Source organism: Triticum urartu, chromosome 7A, assembly GCF_056163025.1.
Source record: "Triticum urartu cultivar PI428250 chromosome 7A, HENAU_Tu73, whole genome shotgun sequence".
Taxonomy (NCBI): domain Eukaryota; kingdom Viridiplantae; phylum Streptophyta; class Magnoliopsida; order Poales; family Poaceae; genus Triticum; species Triticum urartu.
The window spans coordinates 427,843,049-427,868,137 of record NC_141879.1 but is presented as its reverse complement, the minus strand read 5'-3'; positions in this window follow the sequence as shown (position 1 = coordinate 427,868,137).

The following is a 25,089-nucleotide window of genomic DNA, read 5'->3' as shown; positions in this document are numbered from 1 at the left end:
TATAGATATATATATACACATAAACACTATTCTGATCACGGGATCAGAATAATATTCTGATCACAACATGAACTTCCCGAGTAACGCGCCTGACCTTCCCCGAGTACTAGGTTGAACTTCAGCTAAAAGGTGTCGTTGGAAAGCTATGGACATCAGTATCATGACCCAAGTTAAATTTTTGGCAAAATGTAAGCGGGTTAAGAGCAGTTTTGAAAACCGTTTTTTCTTCATACAGAAAACCTGAATCATATTTTCGATCGCATTTTTAAACCGTTTATCGGAATGAGGCAAATAATATGGCGTTGGAAAGCTGCTGCAAAACCGGTCCTTCCACATGTTCAAAGTTTTCTCTAATTCCCTACGGTTAAAGAGTAATTCGGAAAATCGTAGAATTTCGCAAACGGAACACCCGAGTTTGTATTTTCGATGCCATTTCTAAACGGCCAATCCAATTGAGGCAAATAATATGGCCTTGAAAAGCTTATGAAAATGCGCTACTTTTTCATGTTCAAAGTTTTTTCTAATTTTGAACGGTTTAAAAGTAATTTAGAAAACGGTACAAGTTCCACCGAGTTCGTATTTTCGAGCTAATTTTTTAACCGTACGTCCAAATGCAGCAAATGATATGGCGTTAGAAAGCTTGAAGAAATGCGAAACTTTTTTGTATATATTGTTTCTCCTAATTCATTACGGTTTTATGTCAGTTTTGAAAATGGCTAAAAACGTATTTTTGCCGTAATTTCTACAAACTTTATCGAAATGGGGCAAATAATATACCGCTGAAAAGCTACGGAAAATTCGAAATTTTTTCATGTTGATGGTTTTCTCTGAATCCTAGCCGTTTTCAAGTAATTTCGAAAACGGTGAGATCATGCATTCTGCCTTTATCGCGAAACAGATTCTTCAAACATGCACCACGTGAAGAACTTGAACTTCTCAGCGTGTGTGCTTGAACTTCACTCTGTTTTTCACGTGTTTTTTTTCTTGTAGATCTCCATCCACTGCAAGTAGCTCTCCATCCATTCACCGGAATTGAGCAGGTGATATACCGATGGAAAGCTGTTGTAAACACGCAAGTTTCCCGTATTGATCATCTTTTCATACTCACGACGATTTTAAAAGTTTTTCATTTAAAATTCATTCAGCGTAGTAGTTGAACTTCCTGCTGTTTTCACGTTGAACTTCTGTGACGTATTTTCGTTTGTAATTTTCTCATCCATTCGTTAGTGTTACACAAATAATATTCCTTCTATACAAACCTCTCTAATAATATTTTTTTTAACTTTCTTTGATCGAGGACTTGAACTTATAACAACAAAAAATTTAGTATTTGCTTTTTTATTCTTTTTTAATACCAAATGCACATCGTGTTGTACGTGGACTTCTCGCAGTTATCAATCCGAGCTTCTCTCGGTTACACGAAAATATTTTGTTTTTTATGAATATTAATCTGAATTTCCTAAAAAAAATTATGAATTTTGTGCTCTATTTTTCAAAGTTGAACTTCTTTTTATTTTATTTTTGAATTTCTTGTTTCTATTCTTTAATAACGAGGAAAATCTGAGTTTTCTATAATCATCGAACTTCTCCATCTTTTTAATATGGACTTCCTGGTTTTATTTCTTCATCCTTTTTATGAATTTTGAAGTGCTCTATTTTCAAAAGTTGAACTTCTTGCTATTTTATTTTTGAACTTCTTGTTTCCATTCTTTAATAACAAGGAAAATTTGAGTTTTCTATAATCATCGAACTTCTCCATCTTTTTAATATGGACTTCCTGGTATTATTTCTTAATCTTTTTTTATGAAATTTTGAAGCGCTGTATTTTTAATAGTTGAACTTCTTTGTTTTTTTATTTTTGAACCTCTTGTTTCCAGTCTTTAATAACGAGGAAAATCTGAGTTTTCCATAATCGTCGAACTTCTGCATCTTTTTAATTTGGACTTCCTAGTTTTATTTCTTAATTTTTTCTATGAAATTTTGAAGTGCTCTGTTTTTAAAAGTTGATCTTCTTGTTATTTTATTTTTGAACTTCATGTTTCCATTCTTTAATAACAAGGGAAATCTGAGTTCTCTATAATCATCGAACTTCTGCATCTTTTTAATTTGGACTTCCTCGTTATATTTCTTAATCTTTTTCTATGAAAATTTTGACTTACATAAATGCTAAATCACCCTGTTAGTTTAACTTGAACTTCTGTTGCACATTTTCCAACACCTAAAAAATGAACGTAGTGAGAAATAACAAGACAAATATGTCAATGTCTCCAATGATCATTTTATGTGCAGAATGAATTTAAAAAACCTACCATATCCTGGTGTATCATATGTTGGATTTGTTTATCTTGTTTGAAACCAACATTTTTTCCACGAAGAACAGGTTTGAACTTCCCGGGCCATGACCCCATTAACACGATGAGCAAATAATATGTTTGAAGCACTACGCAAAGAAAGCTATTAGTTAGCTTTTCTCATGTATAGTTTTTTGAATTTCACGATCTTGAGAACATGAACTTCAAACCACACGCCATAACATAAATCAATCAGAAACACTGATTCATCTGATTAAACATTTTTCACATTGTTCATGGGCACCTTTCCTACCAGCATTTTATGCACATGGGAATCTCAGACCTAGTAGATTTTACCAAAGTGGCTTTCAATAAACATCGAAACGCCATTTTTATTCATTTTGAACTTCTATATAAACAATGAAAGGATCTCTATCCATCACCACGAAATGCATGTAGAAACCTGTCGAGAAATACAAACGCATATAGTGATAATTATGCATCCGATAGCACATCAAAAAATGCATCATGATGTGTTGGAACTCCAGGGGCACTAGGCAGAACTTTTCCTCTGCTCGCTGCTCGTGCTCACTTGCCTGAGCTGGGGAGGATGACCAGGGGGGCCTATGACCAGGGACTCGCGAACTTTGTTTATGAATGTTTTTTTTCTAAATGCATTTGTTCATCAGTAAGATGCATTCTTCCCAACATCCAATGATTTAACTCTCTAAACAATTATCTTTGAACTTCCAGATTACTTTACTTCTTTAGGTGTATGTAAACTCGGGTTTACACTAACTTCCTTCCATCAAATCACGTGAAGTACATGCATGAGCAGAAAAGGGGAAGGAGTTACAAGGTCCATAACACACTTTGTTGGGCATCTTTGTGGAGCCTCCGCACAATAAACTTAACAAGTTACAAATTGAAGCTACGAAATGAAATAAACAAATATGAGCTAGAGGCCACAGTAACACGGTGCACATCAGTTTGAGTAGAACCAGGGCGATAGCATAGGGTTCATGCAGGTTTCTCAAGAAAGCAGTGAGGTGCTTTGAGGAGGTGGATGGCGACTAGCAGCTTGAGTATTCTGTACTCAGTTTTGTGGTGATAACACGAACAGAAGGTGTCATGGCTGGGGACACCTTGGTGTAGAGGCAGGTAAACACACTGCACAACAACTCCATATGCCTTTTCTCTAGATTTCATATGTTTCTTGTTTTGTCTCTGAATTTCTGAAATGACCTTCTTTTCTCTGCCTGCTACCTCAGAGAGCAGTGCTTGCTGCATCTATAGAAAAAAATGGAGCATTGCCAAAGAATTAGGGAGAAAATCATGCATGTGCTTTGCCTGTAGAAGTCTGAGGCTAGTGGAGAGAAAAAACTGCATGAGCACATACTGTTTGTTGGTATTGCATATAATAATGTTCTTTTTTCTGTAGAGTGGACACTTATAAGACATGGAGCATCTGGAAAAAAATGCCGATGGTTAGTGGTGGCTTGAAATACAACAAGAAACATACATGGGGATGAATATACACGAGATACCTTTTAATATGTTCCGTACATGGAGGTCCCAGTATACATAAATCTTTTTCACATAAATAGCAACTGGCGACATGTGGAGACCAAAACAAAGTTGTGGTTGAATGCATGCCACCTTGGTAGCCAGATACACAGGCTAGCTGAACCTGAAGTAGCTAACAAATTAGAACTTCAAATGGAAAAAATTTAAGAGGGAATTGCTCTGACAAGGAGTCTCCCTTTATCGAATTCAGCAGAAATTGAACTGGATGGTGGGCAGCAAGATCCGGGGTGCTATGTTCATGAACAGCCGGCGGCTCCGTCATTGAACGTCTTAGGGTCGAGGCGAACGGACCAGGACATCATAGTTGAATGGCTCGGGGCTGCGTTGGGAGGACTCGGGGGCGGTGCTGTAGATTGGATCAGGGTGAGGGTGCTTTCCACTGCTCCTGAAGAAAATGATATGAAGGACAAAACACACACACAAGAACAAATACACATTAGGATTCTGAATGGTCATCTGTTTGTTGAGGTAAAGAAGTTCAGAAAGATCCTCGGACACACACACACAAACACACAGCAGTGCATGAACACACGCATTATCACATACATCTCAATTCCTCACATCACGGTTAATTCTTTTTTAACAACATATGAAATGAATTATCAAATCAATACTCATAAAGGGGATCTCTTTTATGCAGATACAGACCCAATCATTCATGATTCTTTTTTTAGCATACTAAGATGAACAACAGAGAAGCATCCATAACAATAATATTGGAGAAACAAAGATCAGAGTTACCTGTACCTTGAACGAGTAGAGCTGGTTCGGAAGCAGTGGTGCACAGGTTCAAGCAAGAGACACCAGGAAGGTCGATCACAGGCACCAGAGAAGGTCACCCGCGAGGATGCCAAGGAAGGAGGTGCAGAGGCGAGAGTTAAGGAGCATGGTGCGTTCTGCTAGAGGCCCTGCCAACGGCGTAACTCCCCTCGCCGGTGGCTTCGGGGAGCAAGGGCGTTGGTGAAGGGGGCGGTGGATCATGAGGAGCAGGGCGGCAGAACCAGTGGGGAAGTAGCAGCGGCATCTTGGAGATCTGGCGGGCCGCGAGCCGACACATGGTGGCAGAATTGGCCCCGGGGGTGGCAGCGACGAGCAGGGATGTCGGGTCTCGGTGGCGCATGGGATTCTGGGGATTCGGCAGCGTGCGGTGGTGCTGGGAACAACGAGGGCGATCCAGAGCCTGGCGGCAGCACACAGGATCCATGACCGGTGGTGCGCGCGGGATCCTCGATCGGCGGTGGCACGTGAGGCCTATGGACGGCGGATGTTTGGGGCGGCAGCGCGGTGCGCTTATCTAGTAGGCGGCGACGGGGGTTAGCCGGGGTCGGGAGGTAGGGGTTGGTCGGGGATCAGTTTTGGGGCGACGTGGTTGGGTGGTTTTTTTCTTCTGAAGTATGTGTTCGAGTTCGGGAACAACTCCTCTGCGCCCTATATAGGCGTGACGTGATCCAAATAACTATTCTAATCCTGGGATTAGAATAGTGTTGTCCTATATATATATCAGCATGTATATATTCATCAGTTAATGGAGTTTGTCACTTTTATTACGTCCATGCAACCTAGACGCTAATAGGTAATGTAAGTGCATCTAGTGCCGCCCCTAGTTGGTTTTGGAGTATTGACGACAAACCTAGTTGAGGGACTAATGTGTTTGTGAGAATTGCAGGATAACACTGGTAGAAGTCCCTCATTGATTCGGTTTTCCTACCAGAGATGACCCCTAAAAATGTATGAAGACATTGAAGTCAAAGGTGGTATGTGAAGACATTCACATTGAAGACTATGACAAGAGAAGACATCGCGTGAAGACTATGGAGCGCGAAGACTTAGCAGTTTCGTCGTTCTGTGTTTTTCTTTGTTGAGTCATAGGAACCACCGTACTGTTAAGTGGGGTCCAAGAGAACCAGTCAGAATGACTGAAGTGATGCTTAACCAAAATCCTATGTCTTCGAGTGAAGACTATGAGAGCAAATCTTGTCCAGAGTTGGATAAGTCAGCTTTGCTTGTAGCCCAAGTAAAGTTGCCATGTGTGTTTGAAATCTGACCGTTGGAACATGTGTCAGTTCCTTAGTGACCCAGGGTCATTTCGGACAAATCAAGTCGGGTTGCCTAGTGGCTATAAATAGCCCACCCCCTACAACCATAAACGGTTGGCTGCTCAGAGTTAAAGCACGGCTTTTGTCGTTTGAGAGCAAACCACCTCGAAGCCTTTGAGAGAGAATTCCTTGAGAGGATAAAGCCCTAACCACCCAGAGCCAAAGAGTGTTAGGCATCACTTAAGTCTTCCTGTCTGTGTGATCTGAAGACTTATTACACTTGAGGACTGTGAATCCTCCAGCCGGTTAGGCGTCGCGTTCTAAGCATCCAAGAGTCATTGTGGATCGCCGGTGAACGAAGTCTGTGAAGGTTTGGAAGTCTACCTTGAAGACTTACCAGAGTGATTGGGCGAGGACTGGGTGTCCTTAGCTCAAGGGGAATAAGGTGAAGACAAGGTCTTCTAAGTTGAATCTCAGCCTCCCTAACCAGACGTACAGTTGTCACAGCAACTGGAACTGGTCCAACAAATCATTGTCTTCCACGAGTCACTGGTTTCATCCTTCCCTTCCCTTTACTTACTATTGGTCCTTGTGAAGTCATTGTACGATTGCATCACCATTTGGCTTCACCGAGTGATTACTTGTTCTGATTGGCTTCACAATATCTTCCTACCTGATCCTTATTGCCTAGCTGCTATTAGTCATTGTGCTTTCACTTCATTGAATACTTGACTATGGTTTTCCTAGTGTAGTCTACCTTCCGCTGCATGGTAATAGGTTTATTTCTATCGTTTGTCTTCGAAACTTACATGTTTTGAAGACTTTCCTAAAAATCGCTTATTCACCCCCCCTCTAGTCGATCACTAGCACTTTCAGGTAAAGATAGGTCCTAATCCCACCCGAGTATGTGTATATTGGGTTTGTTTTCCCATGCTCTGCTCTGGATCCGACGTGAAATTTCGGCAGCACCTCCCCGCCATTCTCCTGATACACGTCTCGGCAATAAGCAGAGAGGATGTGTACCCGGAGAGCAACAAGGAGGCACTGACGAAATTCTGCATCGGATCCGGAGCAGAGCATATGGGAAAACGAACCCAATCTACACATACTTGGGCTGTCCATGGATAATGTTGGACAATTCGAAAGAATCACTGTTATAAATATGCAAATGCATGCATATTTATAGATGTAACCCTTTCGAACGGGAGACGCATAGTGGTCACGCATACTGAAGATTGAAGACACCTATAGCTAGCAAGTTTCATCGGCACGAAGACCGGAACAGAGCAGATGAAGGGGGAGGTGGAGATGTCATTTGTGCTCACCCATGAACGCAGGGGCAGAGCTCGTCGAACGCTAGACCCTCGTAGTGACGAAATAACTACACATTTAAATAAAAAGATGAGTAACATAGCAATTTTGTTTTTTTTGTCGACCTAACTAAATATTTACAACAAGAGGAGCGGGTTAGGGGGTTCCTTGGCATCGATGGAACCCTAAATAGCAAGTCTCATTGGTGCGAGATACATGTGGCGTTCGACGTTGAACACTAGATCCACATCCCACAAGTGAAGCCGACGCCCAGCGTCCCGCAACAATAGTTCTGGTGGCCGATGACAGTTGAACACCTTGGCGAATTTGTCTGGCAGCCTCTGCGATGAGGATTAAAGCCAACTTTTGAAATTTCAAACAACCAAACCAACTTGATTCAGTTTGGGTGTTTCAAGTTTCAACACATGCCTTTTAATCGTCATCGCAGAGGCTTCCAGACAAATTTGCAATGGTGTTCGACCACCATCGACACCGAGAACTGTTGCTTTGGGACGCCGGACGCCGGTGTCACTTGTGGGACGTGGATGTAGTGTTCGACACCGACGGCCACATGTATCTTGCACCGACGATACTTGCTATTTAGGGTTCCATCGACATCGAGGAACCCCCTAACCCGCTCGACCCGGTTTCGTCGGTGATGCACCCCCATTCTTCTTCATCTTCCTCCTCCTCTTCTTCTTCCTTTTATTCTTCTTCTTCTTCTTCTTCTTCTTTTTCATCTTTCTTCTTTCTTCTTGACCTAAATTAAATCTAATAAACTTAACCTAAACTAAAGTAAATCTAAACCTAAAAAACAGAAACTAAACCTAAACTAAACCAAGCCTAAATTAAACTAAACCTAATTAAACTAAATCTAAAAAACAAAAGAAAAAATACAGGGATGTCACCTTCAGGTGCAGCAGGGGGTGCCGGATGGAGGAGGGGGTGGGGTGGCCGGGGAGCCGGGGCGGGGCTCCGGGTCAGCCAGGGCGGGGCGGTCGGGCCGAGGCATAGGGGCGGGGCGGCGGGACGGAGGGGCGGGGCACGGCACGGCGCGGCGAGGTAGGGTGGAGGGGCGCGACGCGGCGGGGCGGGGCGGTGAGGTGGGGCGGCGGAGCGGCGGGGGGAGAGAGGGGCGTGGGGTTGTCGGCTTTTTAGTTTAGGTCACAGCTCTTTGTCGTCCGCTAGCGGACGGCAAAGAGCGTAGCTAACGGATGTTAGTTGGCCACTTTCTTTGCTGTCCGCTAGCCGACGGCAAAGATTCTTTGCCGTCTGCTAGCTGGCATCAAAGAAAGTGGCCTTTAGGAGGCCCTGACTGGTACGCCACCCTCCCTCTTTGCCATCAGCTAGCGGACGGCAAAGCTTCTATGTCGTCCACTAGAGGACGGCAAAGAACTGGCTGACATCAAACCTATCTTTCCCATCTGCTCTTTCTTCGCCGTTAGCTTTCAATACGCTGATGGCAAAGACCTCCTTTGTCGTCAGCTAGCTGACAGCAAAGAACTGGCTGACGACAAAGTTCCTTATTCCAGTAGTGTGACAACCAAGGCCACAGAAAAAGGGAGGGCTAACCATCTCGTAGAGGCCTTGAAAGATATCTCATGGGTAGGCGATGGCTCCGAGGAGCGCACTAGCTGAAGAGGCGAACATGTCGAGCGGGTGGTGCTGGAGTCATTATCCCTCGATGACATGGCCGCTCAACTCAGTAAGTAGAAGGAGTTGACTGACGGCTTGGTGAGGCCGCTGAAGGAGAGCCTCGACGACATGCCCGCTCAACTCAATAAGTAGGAGGAGTTGACCGCCGTCTTGGTGAAGCTGCTTAAGGAGAGCATTGCCTCGGGTAAGAAGGCGCCCGGGGAAATCCTGCAACTTCAGGAGGACAAGGTGAAGCTCCGCCATGAGCCCGAGCTGCTGAAGTAGGAGAACGCTGGCTGGAATAAGTTGCATGAGAAGAGGAGTTCCTCGGTGAAGATGCTGAACACCCTCATCATGGAACAGAAGGAGGAGTTGGTGAAGCTCCGCATAGAGCACCTGGCTGCTGCCAAGCAACGTAATGCAGCCGCGGAAGAGATGATGAACGCTCACCTCAAGAAATCCCGGGTCATGGACAGAATGAAGAAGATGGCGGAGGAGAGGCGTGAGGACATGAAGGTCATGGAGGCGATGAAGAAGTCGTTAGGACTCCACAACCAGCAACCATTCAGGAAGTAGAGAGCAGCGCCCCAGACTTGTGTCTGCGTCTTCTTTTTTTTGGGGGGGGGGGTAATCTTCCTTCTTCTTTTGCTCATGTGTTTCCTCGTTTTCTTTGGGTCTTTCGCCGCATGTGGCATGTTCTTCGTGAGGCATGAATAGAAGAATGCTAACGATGAGAGGCACTGTGGGACCAATGACTAGCAAATTAGATCATTTTTTATCGCCATATCGCACTGGGCTACCATGTTTCACGCTCCTCTGTCATACTAGTACTCCAGTGGAAAACTAGTATACCGCATGGTTCTTTGCTCCTCCTTAGGCCGTCGGCAATAATTATACGAGCAGTCAAATCACAAGGCCCCACCTTCTAGCAGTAATGAGCTGTCAAATCACAAAGGCCCTCATCTCTCGTCAAACATACCAGGCGAGACTGCCCCACCCTCTAGTGAGGGAGTTATGGACTAAGGGGTCCTCGGGACGTCGACCCATTGAGTATGGGCCGGACTAGTGAAGCCGTATCACTACAGAAAAAAATACACTTATGTGATGATATGTGTTTGTCATAGTAGGTCAAGTTCTCTGTCATGCATGTACATCCATGACGATTTTATGACAGAATCAAGATAGTCATATATGTGTTGTCATAGAACTGTTCCATGACATTACCAAAATTATCATCACGGAAGTGTCCACTTCCATGACGATAAATGGTGCGTCATGGAAGTGCTTTCGTCAAGGGTAATCGACATGTGGCATCCACCGTAACGGGTCACTATTAAGCTATCAGGTCCGGTTTTGGATCCGATAACCCGTTTACAGCCCGGACCAATGGGGATTTTCCACGTGTAAAATTCGCAATGGCCAGAGGAACCACGTGTTGGCTCACCGTTGGGATAGCTGTCATCTACTCATTGGACGAGAGGTGTTGTGGACTTAACATGGCAGATGTCCTAGCAAAAGAACTTAGGTGTGGATCCATCGTGACGTAGTTAGCTTGAAGGGGTTAAATAGGACAAAGGACACAGAGAGTTTACCCAGGTATGACCCCTCTTAGCGAGGTAAATGCCTACTCCTGCTTTCGTTGTATTGCTTGGGTTTCGATTACTAGGGAGCGAATACGCTTGAAATAGTTCTCGACTTGTTGTTTCTTGAGTTAATCTGCCGCCGGGTCACCCCTTTATATACATAGGTTGATGCCCGATGGCTTACGGAGTCCCAGTAGGCTCATACACAATGTGCCGGCCCGGTGACTAATTAAGCTTGCCTCACCATACAAGTTACATATATGGCGGTTCACCATCTTGGGCCTCAAGTCGCCTTTGGGTCTTGGGCCCATAATGGGCTTCTTTTATGACCCGCCATCTTCATCTTTAAGTCTTCCGTGGTATGACTCGGCCCCTCCTGGGCGGGTATCACCATTACTACATATATGGTGGTTCACCCTCTTGGGCCTCAAGTCGCCTTGTTTTGAGCTTGCACACCTTGATCATGAGGAAGTTTGGACGAGATTGCCTTAACAACCAACCCAGTATTACGTAGAACATGCTTTTCTCACTGTTAGTGGACAGGTACTGACCCACTTCAGCAAGAGGTGACATTGCGGTTATCATTGCCTCATCACCTTCAGAAGGTGGCGGTTCCACCATTTGTTCCATAGCTTCCTGAAAAGTTGAGTTTGTACATTAGTAGTACTAGAAAATAAGATATTAAGGAGGCAGCAAAACCAAATAGAATAGCTTTGGTCTATATACAGAACTTATTCTCGTGAACCCGTGTAAAATATCAGTTGTATTTTACTGCAAAATACATAATAAAACCAGGTTCCAAACATATGACCATGTACCATGGCTAATGTATTGTATATTTCTTCACATTGTATTGATAGCTAAGGATGGCGAGACAAAGTTTATAATACGGTAAGAATAGTATGACATCATTCATATCACAAAACAACTGAGAATAGACAAATAGGCAATTGTAACATTGTGAGGGCAAGTCCAGCACGGAACTAGATTACAGATGAAGATCAAAGGAACATCACTCCTCTCTTTTAAACATTGTAATGTGCAATGATACACTAAGAAAATTGTGTCTAAAATTGAAAAGTGTAATAGACAATGGTTGCAAATCATGCAGTTCAATGCACAAGTCAGAGTAAGTGGTAGTTAAAAGGCATGAGGATTAAGGACTTACAACAGCGGCTCTGACTGGTGTAGTCATGCCCTTCGTCTTGCTGGTGCGACAGTCCTTGAAGATTTCCATAGCATTTGGTTCAGGTACTTTTTGGTCCTTGCGGGCTTTCATCTGCATTTGGAACAAGTCAATATAGATCTGCTAATTTGGCACAACGAAAAGAGTGAAACAACAGCTAGTTACAAGAGCCTCGTAGTGTGCAATATAGCTGTGAGATCCTATCGTCTATTGGAATTTCAATTTCGTATGGTTGGCCTTGCTCTTTGAACAGTTCACCTACAAGAAGATATATTTGTGAGGCACATGCGTAATAGGAGTTCAACATGTGATCTGATCACATATATATAACATACTAGTGTTTAACAAGGCCTCTCTAGTCTTCATCCGATATATTTCCCACTAGAGATGTTTGGGCAAGTTCACTGTTAGCCTTGCCTTCAAAGTGAGTTTTCCTCAAGTTATACCGATATTGTCGTAGAGCAGACTTGAAAACATGGGTGCATGCTTGTCTAGTTGCATCATCTTTGTATAGCGACCCGACCCGAATGGATCGAAGTCTCTGTGCTTAAGTGTCATCCCTGGATAGGTATGCTGACACACATAGTACTCGAGGATTTATAACAGAGGTAAATCACATGTATAGAGTAACGTAAATACTATTGCCTCAATCCACATAGCGGAAGAAACAACAAAGTTGTGGAGTCCCAACAAGACCAACGGCAAAGTTGGGGGTAGACATCGTAACCCTAACGTATCACTTACTCGTCGTAAAAATCCTGCAACATGAGAGGTTGCAGCCATATAGGTCAGTACATTGAATGTACTGGCAATTTCACACCGTAGAGTAATAATGAGAATTGTCTATCTATATATGCATATTTGGCTGGTGGAGGCTGGTGGAGGCTCTAAGTTTAATTTTGCATAAAGCTAATTTTTCCTTATAACAAAGGAATACATTTTGTTTACTACCAAGTTAAATTACCCATATTGAGAAGGTAACCCCAACTCAATCCCAAAAATCACCAAATCCTTAATAACCCAACAATTTCATTAAATAGAGTGATGAGATCAACCAATAATTCAAATACCAGATACTCAAAATGTCCATAACCGGGGACACGGCTAATCATGATTAGTTTGTACACTGTGCAGAGGTTTGCGCACTTTTCCCCACAAGACTCGACCGCATCCATGATCGGAAGATCGAGACATAGCCTTTCTGAGGAGGTCCTCTTAACCGATAGATAGGCCGGTACACCTACAATTCCTCTTCATCTGCTAGCCCATCATGGAAAGGTTTCCCACAACTTACTTAACTATGCCAGAGCCCATAATGGCTTGTGGCTGCGCACGGAAGTTTGTAGGCATGAATAATCTTAAGAACCCTTTGAGCCTGGGTGGCATTCCATAGGATGATCACACGGATACCCCGAGATCTCCTAGGACAACACTGGATTCCCCAGGTGCCCGCAACCAATCCACCCAGATGTGTATTAAAGTAGCCACCTTAAGTTAACCCTTAATTATTGTAAATCGCACAACTTTCATGAATCTCACATACCAATCCACGTCTACAAGCATGACTAAGCAATATATAACACAACGAATATCCCGGAGTGTTTCAAGGATCATAGGTTCCTACTACATATCAAACCCAATTCCCAATCCTACTCATGCAAATTTGTAAGGGTGAAACTAATGTAAGTAAAGTGGGTATATGAAGAGTATGATCAAAGTGTGAACTTGCCTTGTACTGTTGGTGAAGATTCTTCGCACTCATAATTCTTGACAGTTCTACTCGTCACACTCCGATCAATCTATTGTAAGCAAGCAATTTTATCCACACATAAGCAGTCACTCAAAGACCCAAAAATGCAAAGGAAGATTGAAAAAACTCCAAAAGAACCAAATAAAATTATTTTGCAAGATCAGATCCTAATTTTGGTGAAAAAGTGTGGTGATGGCTCAAGATGTTAGATTACGCCTAGGGATTAAAATGCAATAAGGAATCAATTGAAAATGCGCTATCATTTACAAGATATGATCAAATGAAGGTTTGAATAGTTTGAAAGGTTCCAAAGTTAAAACTAATGATGTTACTGGATGTAGGAAGTCAATAGGAACATGTAGGAAGAAGAATTACTAGATTGGAAATAACGGATCAAAAGATACAAGTAACTCAACATAGCATTGAATCTGCTTAGAATGTTGTGTGATAACTATTTGTGGACTAGCAGAGTAATCTGACTATGATCAAAATTATATGTTGGAAAGATGACATTAATTGTGCGAACGGAAAGATTACTTCAATACGAATCCGATGCAGTTGGGTTCACCGGAAACGGAGCTACGGATAAAAAGATATGATCAAAAGAAGTTTGAATATGAATCTGAACAAATTTTGAAATTTGAAAGTTGCAAAAAGTTTATTTGATAGATTCACTAGATAGGAGGAATCAAGATGAAAACGTAGGCATTGGTTTTATCTAATTTGGATGAACGAGTAAAAAGTTATGGCTATTTGAAAAATCAAGGCCAAGCTGTTTTACAGAAGAAAAATAGGTATTGCTAAAAGATTTCTATGCCTAAAGTGTAAATATAGAGACTAATTGATAATATAATTATTCTATCGTACTAGTCTAGAAATAATAAGTTGCGGGAGTATATAAAAAATATGAAGAAAGATACCTTTATAAGGTAGAGAAAAGACGACTTCGGAGAGAGGAGACAACTTCCAGAAGTCCCGCCGGAGAGAAGAAATATATTTTTCTTTAATGAATCTATTCAAACCAAAATATTGATTTAACCCGAATCAGATGATTTTTGGAGGCTCTATGGGTCTATATTTATAGGTCAAAGGCTAAGCAATGTGGGACTAAATATAGACGAAAACAAAAGATACAGAGGGAATGGTGCGCCATGGGCCAAAAGGCTTCCGCCAGCCTGCCGTGCGTAGGTTACCTTCTCAATATGGGTAATTTAACTTGGTAGTAAACAAAATGTATTCCTTTGTTGTAGGGAAAAATTAGCTTTATGCAAAATTAAACTTAGAGCCTCCACCAGCCTCCACCAGCCAAATATGCATATAGAGATAGACAATTCTCATTATTACTCTATGGTGTGAAATTGCCAGTACATTCAATGTACTGACCTATATGGCTGCAACGTCTCATGTTGCAGGATTTTTACGACGAGTAAGTGACAAGTAAGGGTTACAATGTCTACACTCAACTTTGTCGTTGGTGTTGTTGGGACTCCACTGCTTCATTGTTTATTTCGCTATATGGATTGAGGTAATAGTATTTACGTTACTCTATACATGTGATTTACCTCTGTTATAAATCGTCGAGTACTGTGTGTGTTAGCATACCGATCCAGGGATGACACTTAAGCACAGAGACTTCGATCCATTCGGGTCGGGTCGCTACACTTGGCTATCCAACTTGAACCTCATTTGTTGAAAATTATGGGAGTATCATTACCAGCACCCTAGAAAGTATGGGACAAAACAAGACGGTATTAATAATTTCCATGCATAGCCATAATTACAGATAAATGGTCGAGGAAGGTGTTAAACTGGGTTTTGTCTTTGTCATTCATGTACTCAATCCATGTTGTGAGGATACGTGCATGACACCTAATGACAACGGCTGCCTCTGATACTAACTTGGTTGACTCTGAAGCATCATGTGGCCTTTTTAAACCTGCCTCAAAATGGATCTCCATCAAATTATTGTTGGGCAATTGGTATAACATCAAATACTCATGATGATACCGAGGCAATGATCATTATATAGGCATCACGTCCAAGTTTAGTAGACCGACTCCTGCCTGCATCTACTAATATTACTCCACACATCGACCGCTATCCAGCATGCATCTTGTGTATTAAGTTCATGGAGAAACAGAGTAATGCAATAAGAACGACGACATGATGTAGACAAGATCTATCTATGTAGAGATAGACTCCATCGTTTTATCCTTAATAGCAACGATACATACGCGTCGGTTCCCCTTCTGTCACTGGGATCAAGCACCGTAAGATCGAACCAACTACAAAGCACCTCTTCCCATTGCAAGATAAATAGATCAAGTTGGCCAAACAAAAACCAAATATGGGAGAAGAAATACGAGGCTATAAGCAATCATGCATATAAGAGATCAAAGAAACTCAAATAACTTTCATGGATATAAAAAGATAGATTTGATCATAAACTCAAAGTTCATCCGATCCCAACAAACACACCGCAAAAAGAGTTACATCATATGAATCTCCAAGAGACCATTGTATTGAGAATCAAATGAGAGAGAGGAAGCCATCTAGCTACTAACTACGGACCTGAAGGTCTAAAAACAACTACTCACGCATCATCAGAGAGGCACCAATGGAAGTGGTGAACCCCTCCGTGATGGTGTCTAGATTGGATCTGGTGGTTCTGGACTCTGCGGCAGCTGGAATTGATTTTCGTTGACTCCCCTAGGGTTTATGGAATATTGGGGTATTTATAGAGCAAAGAGGCGATCCGGGGGCACCCGAGGTGGGCACAACCCACCAGGTCGTGCCTGGGCCTCCTGGCGCGCCCTGATGGGTTGTGCTCTCCTCGGAGCACCCCCAGGGGCAGCCTTGGCCCATTACGTGTCTTCTGGTCCATAAAAAATCTCCGTAAAGTTTCGTTGCATTTGGAATCCGTTTGGTATTGATTTTTTTGTGATGTAAAAAACATGGAAAAACAACAACTAGCACTTGGCACTATGCCAATAGGTTAGTACCAAAAAATGATACAAAATGACTATAAAATGATTATAAAACACCCAAGATTGATAATATAACAGCATGGAACAATCAAAAATTATAGATACGTTGGAGACGTATCAACATCCCCAAGCTTAACTCCTACTCGTCCTCGAGTAGGTAAGTGATAAAAACAGAATTTTTGATGTGGAATGTTTCCTATCATGTCATATTCTTTTCTTTATAGCATGGACATTTGGACTTTTATATTGTTCAAAGGAATAGTGTAGTTTTGACATGATAACTTAAATACTCAAGCATATCAACAAGCAACTATGTCTTTCAAAATATCAACGCTAAAATAAGCTATCGCTAGCCCATCATGCTCAATCATTGATCCATTCCTGAAACACACTTGCATATTAACTACACCCAATGCTCAAGTACGATCATAGTGCCTCCTAGTTGGTGCTTTTATAAGAGAAGATGGAGACTCAAATTCAAAATAAAAATTGCATATAGTAAAAGAAAGGCCCTTCGCAGAGGGAAGTAGGGATTTGTAGAGGTGCGACAACTCAAAGCGAAAAACTTAGAGATAAAAACATTTTGGGAGGTGTGTCCTTCCCACCAACAATAAAGACTTAGAGTTCCCAACACTTTCCATGCTAGATATACCATAGGCGGTTCCCAAACAGAAAATAAAGTTCATTCCTTTTTCCACCATACTTTCACTTTCCATGGGTAGCCGTATCCACGGTTGCCTTCCATACCAACACTTTCCAAGGAATTTATTATTTGACAACACAAAGTAAATTCATTTTTCATTTCGGGACTGGGCATCCCTAATACCTTTTCCTTACTCTCGTGTAATGACAAGTGAATAAACACTCATCATGAGAATAACACATCTAGCATGGCAAATATTAGCCACCCCTCACCGCTCCGCGAGTGAAACGAACACACAAAAGAGAAGTTTATTTTGAAAATTAGAGATGGCACATACAAATTTGCTTAGAACGGCAAAAGAATACCGCATATAGGTAGATATAGTGGACTCATGTGGCAAAACTGGTTTAAAGGATTTTGGATGCACAAGTAGTGATCATACTTAGTGCAAAATGAAGGCTAGCAAAAGATTGAGAAGCGACCAACCAAGAAACGAATAATCTCATAAGCTAGAATTAAGCATAATTAACACCGAATAATGCAACACAAGTAGGATATAATTTCATTACATAATTATTGACTTTCGTGCTTGCATAGGGAATCACAAACCTTAACACCAATATTCTCACTAAAGCATAATTACTCATCAACATAAGTCACATATCACATCATCATATCTCAAAACTATTACTAAGAATTAAGTTTATTTTGTCCAATCATTCTCATGAAAGTTTTTATTATATTATTCTTGGATATCTATCACTTTGGGACTAATTTTCATATGTTGCTTTTGATAAGCTCAAAAAAATATAAGTGAAGATCATGAGGATAACTTTTCTTTCTCTCAAATTAATTTAAGTGAAGCAAGAGAGAACTTCTTTAAATTTGGTAATAACTCTCAAATAAATCTAAGTGAAGCAAGAGAGCATTTATTCAAAAATACTAAAGCACACCTTGCTCAAAAAGATATAACTGAAGCACTAGAGCAAGTCCATAGCTCATAAAAAATTAAGTGAAGCATAGAGAGCAATTCTAACAAGTCATGACATAATTTTGGCTCTCTCAAATAGGTGTGTCTAGCAAGGAATCAAGACTTAAAACACAAAATAAAAAAGCAAAGACTCATATCGTACAAGACGCTCCAAGGAAAACATATAGTATGTGACGAATAAAAATATAGCTTTGAGTAAAATACCGGTGGTTGTTAGAAGAAAGAGGGGATGCCACTCGGGGGCATCCCCAAGATTAATTGCTTGCTCTCTATTGGATAATAGCTTGGGATGCCGGGGCATACCCAAGCTTAGGCTCTTCTTACTCCTTATTCCTTCATCCATCGTAAGATAACCCAAAACTTCAAAACTTCAATCACATAAAACTCAACAAAAGCCTTCGTGAGATCCGTTAGTATAAGAAAACAAATCACTACTATAAGTGTTGTAGTAAACCAATTCATATTTTGTTCTTGCATTATATCTACTGTATTCCAACTTTTCTATGGAAAAAACTCGTCAAAAAAACCATAGAGCCATCAAAATAAGCACACAACGCAAAGAAAACATAATGTGTCAAAAACAGAAAAGTCTATAGCAATCTGGATATTTCGAATACTTCTGTAACTCCAAAAACTCTAAAAATTTATGATGACCTGAGAAATTTATATATTGATCTATTGCAATAGGAATGGGTATTTTATCGCTCTCTGGTTAAAAACGATAATTATTTTTGTGAGCGCAAAAGTTTCTATTTTTCAGCAAGATCAAACAACTATCACCCAAGAAGATCCTAACGGCTTTGCTTGGCACAAACACTAATTAAAACATAAAAAACATAGTCATAACAGTAGCATAATTGTGCTCAAACTCAAAAACAGGAAGCAAAAAACAAATTATTCATTGGGTTGCGTCCCAACAAGCCTATAGTTTTACGCCCTTAGCTAGGCATAAAGCAAGGATCTAAGTATTGTCATCTTTGTATCGAGATCCATAAGATGCCCTCATGATTGATTCATATGATGGCCTAATTCTTGTTCTAGGTAAGTGTTCCATACCCTTCCTAAAGGAAATAGGAACTTAATATTGCCTTCTTTCATATCAATCACGGCACCGATAGTGCATAAAAACGGTCTACCAAGAATTATTGGACAAGACGGATTGCAATCAATATCAAGAACAATAGAATCTATGGGCACATAATTCCTATTTGCAAGAATAATAACATTATTAATTCTTCCCATAGGCTTTTTAATATTAGAATCCGCCAAGTGCAAATTTAAAGAACATAATTCAATATCGGTAAGACCAAGCACATCACATAAAGATTTCGGAATTGTAGAAATACTAGCACCCAAGTCACACAAAGCAAAACACTCATAATTTTTAATCTTAACGTTGATAGTAGGTTCCCATTCATCTGCAATTTTCTAGGAATTGAAACTACTAATTCCAACTTTTCTTCTAAAGCTTCCATCATAGCATCAACAATATGTTTAGTAAAAGCTTTATTTTGTTCATAAGCATGGCGTGAATTTATCATGGATTGTAACAAAGTTACAATCAATCAAAGAGCAACTATCATAATTAAAGTCTTTTTAATCCAAAAGAGTGGGCACATCACTAGTTAAAGTTTTGACCTCTTCAAACCCACCTTTATCAATTTTCCCAACAAGATTTTCACCCTCCGAATTATCGGGATGCCTTCTCACTAAAGTTGACTCTTCTCCAGTCCCTTTTTCATCAATCTTAACTTTACTAAACAAGGAATCAATAGAAGAAACACAATCATTTTAAGATCTTCATCACTTTTGCGGAAGTAATCACTAGAAAACGCTTTTACTAAAAATTCTCTTTTAGCTGTAAGCATAGCGGCTCTTTTCTTACTTTCATCCATAGAAACAAAAGAGCTTTAATTGATTCTTATACCTTAGGCACAAAAAATTTCATCTTGAGACTTTCCACATCATGAGGAATTATATCAACACTTCTAGACAAATCATCAATCTTATTCAACTTTTCTTCTATGGTAGTGTTGAAAACTTTTTGCGTGTTGATAAAGTCTTTAATATTATTCTGAAGATCAGAGGTGTTCCTATTATTATTATAATGATTTCCATAGGAATTACGATAATTATTAGAGGAATTACTAGGGAACGGCCTAGGATTAAAATTACCTCTATAAGCATTGTTGTTAAAATTATTTCGAGAGATAAAATTCACATCTACGGCATCACAAGTTTGCTCAATCAAAGTAGACAAAGGAATATCATTAAAATCAATAGGAGCAGTTTTACTATCAACCATTTTCCTAAGAGCATCAAGTTTTTCACACAAAGAATAAATTTCTTCAACCAAATTAACTTTTTACTAGTAGGAGCTCTTTCGGTATGCCATTGTGAATAATTTGCCATGATATTATCAAGCAATTTGGTGGCTTAACCCAAAGTAATTTCCATAAAAGTACCACCCGCGGGGGAATCTAAAAGATTACGAGAAACAAAATTCAATCACGCATAAAAAATTTGTATGATCATCCAAAGATTTAACCCATTAGTTGGGCAATTCCTTAGCATCATTTTCATCCTTTCCCAAGATTGTGCAACATGCTCATGTTAAAGTTGCTTGAAATTCAAGATCCATATTCTAATGGAAATAATTTTTGCGGGAAGAAAATACTTAGTGATAAAAGAATCTTTGCACTTATTCCAAGAATCGATACTATTGCAAGGCAAAGAAGAGAACCAAATTTTTGCAGAATCACGCAAAGAACACAGAAATAATTTCATCTTCACAACATCATTGTCCACATCTTTTTTCTTTTGCATATCACATAATTCCACGAAGGTATTAATATGGGACGCGACATCCTCATTAGGAGTACCGAAAAATTGATCTTTCATAACAAGATTCAGCAAAGCAGTATTAATATCACAAGTCTCCGCACTAGTGGCGTGAGGAGCAAGCGGAGTGCCAATAAAATCATTGTTGTTGGTATTTGATAAATCACACAACTTGGTGTTATATTGAGTCATGATGACTACACAACAAGGTTGCACTCAAAAACAGATCCGGCAAGAAAATGGCGAATGAAAAGGAGGGCGAATAAAACGGCAAATTTTTGTGAAGTGGGAGAGAGGAAAACGAGAGGAAAATGGAAAATAATGTAAATTGCAAGGAGATGAGATTTGTGATTGGGAACCTGGTATATGTTGAAGATCCTCCCCGGCAACGGCGCCAGAAATTCCTTTTGATGTCGCTTGAAGCTACGTCGGTATTTCCCAAAAGAAGAAGGGATGATGTAGCACAGCAGCGGTAGGTATTTCCCTCAGATATGAAACCAAGGTTATCGAACCAGTAGGAGAACCAAGCAACACAACGTAAACATCACCTACACACAAATAACAAATACTCGCAACCCGACCTGTGAAAGGGGTTGTAAATCCCTTGTGGGTAACGGTGCTAGAAATTGGCAAACGGACGTGAGAGAGTTGTAAATATTGATAGATCGAATGCCAAATAATAAATTGTAGCAAGGTATTTTTGTATTTTTGGTTTAGTAGATCTGAAAATAAAAGGCAAATAAAATAGATCACGAAGGCAAATAATATGAGAAAGAGACCCGGGGGTCGTAGGTTTCACTAGTGGCTTCTCTCGAGAAAAATAGCAAATGGTGGGTAAACAAATTACTGTTGGGCAATGATACGTCTCCGTCGTATCTACTTTTCCAAACAGTTTTGTCCTTGTTTTCGACTCTAACTTGCATGATTTGAATGGCACTAACCCATACTAACGTTGTTTTCAGCAGAATTGCCATGGTGTTATTTTTTTGCAGAAATAAAAGTTCTCGGAATGACCTGAAAATCAAAAGAGAATTATTTTGGAATATATAAAAAATACTAGAAGAAAGATCCACGCCAAGGGGCCCACACCCTGTCCACAAGGCTGGGGGGCGCGCCCTACTCCTTGGGCGCGCCCCCTGCCTCGTGGGCCCACTGATGCTCCACCAACGTCCACCTTGACTCCATATATTCACTTTTGGGGAGAAAAAAATCAGAGAGAAGGATTCATCACGTTTTATGATACGGAGCCGCCGCCAAGCCCTAAACTCTCTCCGGATGGCTGATCTGGAGTCCGTTCGGGGCTCCGGAGAGGGGAATATGTCGCCATCGTCATCATCAACCTTCCTCCATCACCAATTTCATGATGCTCACCGCCGTGCATGAGTAATTCCATCGTGGGCTTGCTAGACGGTGATGGGTTGGATGAGATTTATCATGTAATCGAGTTAGTTTTGTTACGGTTTGATCCCTAGTATCCACTAGGTTCTGAGATTGATGTTGCTATGACTTTGCTATGCTTAATGCTTGTCACTAGGGCCCGAGTGCCATGATTTCAGATCTGAACCTATTATGTTTTTATCAATATATGAGAGTTCTTGATCCTATCTTGCAAGTCTATAGTCACCTATTATGTGTTATGATCCGTTAACCCCGAAGTGACAATAATCGGGATGCTTACCGGTGATGAATGTAGTTTGAGGAGTTCATGTATTCACTATGTGTTAATGCTTTGGTCTGGTACTCTATTAAAAGGAGGCCTTAATATCCCTTCGTTTCCAATAGGACCCTGCTGCCACGGGAGGGTAGGACAAAAGATGTCATGCAAGTTCTTTTCCATAAGAACGTATGACTATATTCGGAATACATCCCTACATTACATTGATGAACTGGAGCTAGTTCTGTGTCACCCTAGGTTATGATTGTTACATGACCGATCGCATCCTGCATAATTCTACATAACCTATCCAATACCTGCGAGCTTTTCCTATATTGTTCTTTGCTTATTTACTTTTCCGCTGCTACTGTTACAATCACTACAAAACCCAAAAATATTACTTTTGCTACCGTTACCTTTTTCCACCGTTACCACTACTATCATATTACATTGCTACTAAACACTTTTCTGCAGATATTAAGTTTCCAGGTGTGGTTAAATTGACAACTCAGCTTCTAATACTTGAGAATATTCTTTGGCTCCCCTTGTGTCGAATCAATAAATTTGGGTTGAATACTCTACCCTCGAAAACTGTTGATATCCCCTATACTTGTGGGTTATCAAGAACATTTTCTGGCGCCATTGCCGAGTAGCATAGCTCTATTCTTTGAGTCACTTGGGATTTATATCTGCTTATCATCATGAAGAACTTGAAAGATCAAAGAACCAATATTTTTCCCTCAACTATGAGGGGAGGTAAGGAACTGCCATCTAGCTCTGCACTTGATTCACCTTCTGTTTTGAGTAAGCTTGCGACACCTAAACCTGCTTCTGCTATTAATTCTGATATGTCACTTCTGCTATGCATGATACTTATGATGAAACTACTTCTATGCTTGATACTATTGTGCCACTAGGTGGATTTCTTGATGAACAACTTGCTAGGGCTAGAGAAAATGAAATTATTGAAACTGATAATATTGATGAAAGTGACGATGAAGATTCTCCCCCTAGATATGAATTGCATGTTGTTCCTGATGGTTATGTTATGGATGAAGAAATTGCTTGAGACTTTCTTCCTTGCAATGATAGAAGTGATCTTAAGAAATTATTAGCTAAGCTTAAAGAAAAATCTCTGAATGCTAGAATGAGATATGATCCTGCTTATGCTACTTCACCTATCTTTATTACTGATAAGGATTATGATTTCTCTGTTGATCCTGAGTTAATTACTTTGGTTGAATCGGATCCTTTCTATGGCTATGAATCTGAAACTGTTGTGGCACATCTTACTAAATTAAATGATATAGCTACCCTGTTCACTAATGATGAGAAAACTCGCTACTACTATATCCTTAAATTATTTCTGTTCTCATTAAAGGGTGATGCTAAGATTTGGTTTAATTCTCTTGATCCTAGTTGTAGCGTAGTCCCGAGGATATGATTTACTACTTCTCTGCTAAATGTTTCCCCGCTCATAAGAAACAAGCTGCTTTAAGGGAGATATATAATTTTGTGCAAATTGAACAAGAGAGTCTCCCACAAGCTTGGGGGAGGCTTCTCCAATTACTTAATGCTTTGCCTGATCACCCTCTCAAGAAAAATGAAATACTTTATATCTTTTATAATGGACTAACCGATGCTTGCAGAATTACCTGGATAGTTGTGCTGGTTGTGTTTTCAGGGAAAGAATAGTTGATCAAGCTGAAATTCTATTGAATAATATGTTGACTAATGAAAATAATTGGACACTTCCTGAACCAACTCCTAAGCCAGCTCCGAAGAAAAGAGGTATTCTATTTCTCGGTACTGAAGATATGCAAGAGGCAAAGAAATCTATGAAAGAAAAAGGTATAAAAGCTGAAGATGTTAAGAAGTTACCACCTATTGAAGAAATACATGGTCTTAATTCATCACCTATTGAAGAAACACATGGTCTTGATAACCCGACACGGGTAGTAAAGGTAAATTCTCTCTATAGATATGATAAAGCTAAAATCCCTCCTGGTAAGTTTGCTAGCCAATGTTTGGATGAATTTGATAACTTTCTGGTTAAGCAAGAAGATTTTAATGCTTATGTTGGTAGACAATTGAAACACAATGCTTATATGATTGAACACTTGAGTGATTATATGGCTAGTGTTAAAGGTGAACTTAAACTTATTAGTAAACATGCTTCTATGGTTACCACTCAAGTAGAACAAATACTTAAAGCTCAGAATGATTTGCTCAATGAATTGTATAGTAAGAATAGTGACTTTGCTATTAGAGTTGCAACTAGAGGAGGTGAAGTGACTCAGGAACCTTTGTATCCTGAGGGCCACCCTAAGTGAATTGAGCAAGATTCTCAGAGAGCTAATGTAGATGCACCTAGTCCTTCTAAGAGGATGAGAAAGAAAAATGATAGGACTTTGCATGCTTCTAGTGAACCTATTGTAGACACACCTGAGAATCCCAATGATATTTCTATTTCTGATGCTGCAACACAATCTGGTAATGAACATGAACCTAATGATAATGTTAATAATGATGTTCATGTTGATGCTCAACCTAGCAATAATGATGATGTAGAAATTGAACCTGTTGTTGATCTT